At 35.4% G+C, this 4,859-nt stretch overlaps 1 protein-coding gene across 2 annotated transcripts in view; it reads left to right on the top strand.

Moving 5' to 3' along the window:
* Positions 1 to 4,859, top strand: part of DLG2 (discs large MAGUK scaffold protein 2) — a 2,095,027-nt gene that overhangs the window by 656,087 nt on the left and 1,434,081 nt on the right. The window lies entirely within an intron of this gene.

Below are 4,859 nucleotides of genomic sequence, written 5' to 3'. Positions count from 1 at the left end.
AAAAAAGGAAAATTTCAGGCCAATATCCCTGAAGAACATCAATGCAAAAATCCTCAATAAACTACTGGCAAACTGAATCCAGCAGCACATCAAAAAGCTTATCCACCAAGATCAAGTTGGCTTCATCCCTGGGATGCAAGGCTGGTTCAACAAAAGCAAATCAATAAATGTAATCCATCACATAAACAGAACCAATGACAAAAACCACATGATTATCTCAATAGATACAGAAAAGACCTTTGATAAAATTCAACAGCCTTCATGCTAAAAACTCTTGATGAACTAGGTATTGATGGATTGTATCTCAAAATAATAAGAGCTATTTATGACAGACCCATAGCCAATATCATACTGAATGGGCAAAAACTGTAAGCATTCCCTTTGAAATCCGGCACAAGACAAAGAATGCCCACTCTCACCACTCCTATTCAACACAGTGTTGGAAGTTTTGGCCGGGGCAATCAGGCAAGAGAAAGAAATAAAAGGTATTCAAATAGGAAGAGAGGAAGTAAATTGTCTCTGTTTGCAGAGGACATGATTGTATATTTAGAAAACCCCATCGTCTCAGCCCAAAATCTCTTTAAGCTGAAAGCAACTTCAGCAAAGTCTAAAGATAGAAAATCAATGAGCAAAAATTACATGCATTCCTATGCACGAATAATAGACAAACAGAGAGCCAAATCATGAGTGAATTCCCATTCACAATTGCTACAAAGAGAATTAAATGCCTAGGAATACAACTTACAAGGGATGTGAAGGAGCTCTTCAAAGAGAACTACAAACCACTGCTCAAGGAAAAAGAGAGGACACAAACAAATGGAAACACATTCCATACTCATGGATAGGAAGAATCAGTATCATGAAAATGGCCATACTGCCCACAGTAATTTATAGATTCAATGCTATCCCCATCAAGCTACCATTGACTTTCTTCACAGAATTAGAAAAAGCTACTTTGAATTTCACAAGGAACCAAAACACAGCCTGTATAGCCAAGACAATCCTAAGCAACATGAACAAAGCTAGAGGCATCATGCTATTTGACTTTAATCTATACTACAATGCTACAGTAACCAAAACAGCATGGTACTGGTACCAAAATAGATATAGACCAATGGAACTAAACAGAGGCCTCAGAAATAACACCACACATCTACAACCATCTGATCTTAGACAAACCTGACAAAAAACAAGCAATGGGGAAAGGATTCCCTATTTAATGGTTTTGGGAAAACTAGCTAGCCATATGCAGAAAACTGAAACTGGACCCCTGCCTTACACCTTATACAAAAATTAACTCAAGATGGATTGAAGACTTAAACCTAAGACCTAAAACCATAAAAACCCTAGAAGAAAACCTTGGCAATACCATTCAGGACATAGGCATGGGCAAAGATTTCATGACTGAAGCACCAAAAGCAATGGCAATAAAAGCCAAAATGGACAAATGGGATCTAATTAACCTAAAGAGCTTCTGCATAGCAAAATAAAAAATAAAAATAAATAAATAAATAAATAAAACTATCATCAAAGTGAACAAGCAATCTACAGAATGGGAGAAAATTTTTGCAATCTATCGATCTGACAAAGGGCTAATATCCAGAGTCTACAAATAATATAAACAAATTTACAAGAAAAAATCAACCCCATCAAAAAGTGAGCAAAGGATATGAACAGACACTTCTCAAAAGAATACATTGATGTGGCCAAGAAACATACGAAAAAAAGCTCATCATCACTGGCCATTAGAGAAATGCAAATCAAAACCACAAGGAGACACCATCTGACGCCAGCTAGAATGGCGATTATTAAAAAGTCAGGAAACAACAGATGCTGGAGAGGATGTGGAGAAATAGGAATGCTTTTACATTGTTGGTGGGAGTGTAAATTAGTTCAGCCATTGTGGAAGACAGTGTGGTGATTCTTCAAAGATGGAGAACCAGAAATACCATTTGACTCAGCAATCCCACTACTCGGTATATACCCAAAGGCTTATAAATCATTCTACTTTATAAAGACACATGCACAAGTATGTTTATTGCAGCACTGTTCATAATAGCAAAGACTTGGAACCAACCCAAATGTCCATCAGTGATAGACTGGATAAAGAAAATGTGGCACATATAGACCATGGAATAGTATGCAGCCATAAATAAAGGATGAGCTCATGTCTTTTGCAGGGACGCGGATGAAGCTGGAAACCATCATTTTCAGCAAACTAACACAGGAACAGAAAACCAAATACTGCATGTACTCACTCATAAGTGGGAGGTGAACAATAAGAACACATGGATACAGTAAGGGGAACATCACACACCAGGGCCTGTCAGGGGGTGGGGGGCTAGGGGAGGGATAGCATTAGGAGAAATACCAAATGTAGATGACAGGTTTATGGGTGCAGCAAACCACCATGGCACATGTATACCTATGTAACAAATCTACACATTCTGCATATATATCCCAGAACTTAAAGTATAATAAAAAAATAGACATTCTAACTATACTAATTATCCATCTATCTGTAAGACTAGAAGTTATGAATGGTGAAAATCATCTGTTGAACAAAAGAAGGTCTCATTTTTTCCTCAAACTGAAGTAATATACCCTTAACAAATAAAAATAATTCTCCTAGAACTCCTACATTTGAATTAAATTATTTTGTATTATTTACATATGCATATGATTAAATGATTTAAGTTCCATATGCTAATAGTTCCTATACAAATATTAAACCAAAAGAGATTTACAACTTACATATAATAAAAATGTAATCAAATACAATCCAAATAAAAAATCATTATTTTAGTATGTCAAATGATGTTTATTGTAATTATGTCACCTTCTTGCAATTTCCATATGGTGTTAACTACTTCTGAATGTTTTTTTTGAAATGCATGGCATATCATCGGTGTGTGCCATATAACAATTCAATTTTCCCAGAAATTTTTTGTGTTATTTACATTGCATTCAAACAAGTGGTTCTTGAGATCATTCATGCATTTGGCTTGAATGAATCATTACATATTAAGTCCTCCTCTGTTCTTTTTTATTAGCTCAGAACAATTAAAGTATACTTGACCCTTGAAAATGTGGGGTTAAGGATGCCAATCCCCATGCCATGTAAAATTTGTTTATAACTCTTGATTCCTTAAAAACTTAACAAGTAGCCTGTTAGTATTTGACTGGAAGCCTTCTCAATAATATAAATATTATATTAACACGTATGTTGTAAGTTATATGTATTATATACTATATTCTTGCAATAAATTAAGTTAGAGAATAGAAAATGTTATTTTTGAGACTATCATAAGAGAAAATATATCATAAAGGTCTTCATCCCTGTCATCTTCACATTGTATGAGCTGAGGAGGAAGAAGAAAAGGAAGGTTGGTCTTGCTGTCTCAGAGGTGGCCAAGCAGAAGAGATAGAGGAGGTGAAAGGGGAGGCAGGAGAAGCGGCACACTCAGTGTAACTTTTATTAAAACAAAATTCCCGTCTAAGTGGACCTGTGCAGGTCAAATCTATGTTGTTCAAGGGTCGACTATAGAACTATTTGGCATCCATCTGGTTGTAAACACAAATACCAATGTGGACACTACAATCTCAAGGCCACATTTAGTTGAAAGGTGGTCATCCAGGTAAACCAGCACATGGTTCTACCAGTACTTTTAGATTATGATTAAAAAAGGAAAAGGCCAAATCAAAGATCAGTTATCAGGGAGAGACTGTAGACCTCCACAGACTTCTGATAGTCCAAGGGCCCTAATTTGAGAAACACTAGACTAGCATATCACCTTTAAAGCATCATCGTTATTTCCATTTTCTCTTTCAACTAGCTAAGCTTGGTTCCTCATTTCTTCTAAACAGGAGACTGTTGTAGCCATTGGCATTTTGCAATATCTTTCTTTTAAGGCAATCCCAAGTTTCTTTCCCACAGACTAGCAACTAGCCAAAACAGGGCATTATTTTTATGATGTGATTTTTTTAGAGGTAGAAAATTATAGCTTCTCAAAAGGAAACTGCATGTATTTGGGAGTTTGAAAAAAAAACTTAATTTATTGTGAGAATATAGTATATAATACATGTAACTTACAACATATGTGTTAATATAATATTTATATTATTGAGAAGGCTTCCAGTCAAATACTTCATCCCAGGATGAAGCAAGTGGATATAATTAAAACAAAGATTGATCAAGCTCAGTAGTTTTCAACACTCAAGAGTTTTCAACACTGGCTATCCATTGGAATCACCTTAATAAAGCACTTTCGCTTGGGCTCCACCCAGACCTTATGATTACTTGGTCTCAGGTAGGGCAAAGGATATCAGTGTTTTTTTAAGAGAATTTATTTTTTAGGGAAGTTATTTTTAGAGGAGATTTGGGTTTATATCCAAATTGAGCAGAAAATATATTTCCCATATACCTCACATCAAGCAGAAGATACAGAGATTTCCCATATACTCCCTGTCCCCACACATGCATGATTAACATCCCTCACCTGAGTGTTACATTTGTTGTAGTTAATGAACCTATATTGACTCATCATTATCACCCAAAGTCAATAGTTTACATTAAGGTTTACTCTGGGTATTATATATTTGATGGGTTTATACAAATTTATAGTAATGTGTGTCCACTATTACAGTTTCATAAGCAGTACTTTCACTGCCTTTAAAAATCCTCTGTGTTCTTCCCATTTATCAGTAATTTTTTTTTTTTTTTTTATTATACTTTAAGTTCTAGGGTACATGTGCATAACGTGCAGGTTTGTTACATATGTATACTTATGCCATGTTGGTGTGCTGCACCCATCAACTCGTCAGCACCCATCAATTCATCATTTATATCATGTATAACT

Source organism: Rhinopithecus bieti, unplaced genomic scaffold (assembly GCF_001698545.2).
Source record: "Rhinopithecus bieti isolate Rb0 unplaced genomic scaffold, ASM169854v2 scaffold_30846, whole genome shotgun sequence".
Lineage (NCBI taxonomy): Eukaryota > Metazoa > Chordata > Mammalia > Primates > Cercopithecidae > Rhinopithecus > Rhinopithecus bieti.
The sequence above is the reverse complement of the archived record's forward strand: the minus strand, read 5'-3'. Positions and strand labels throughout refer to the sequence as shown.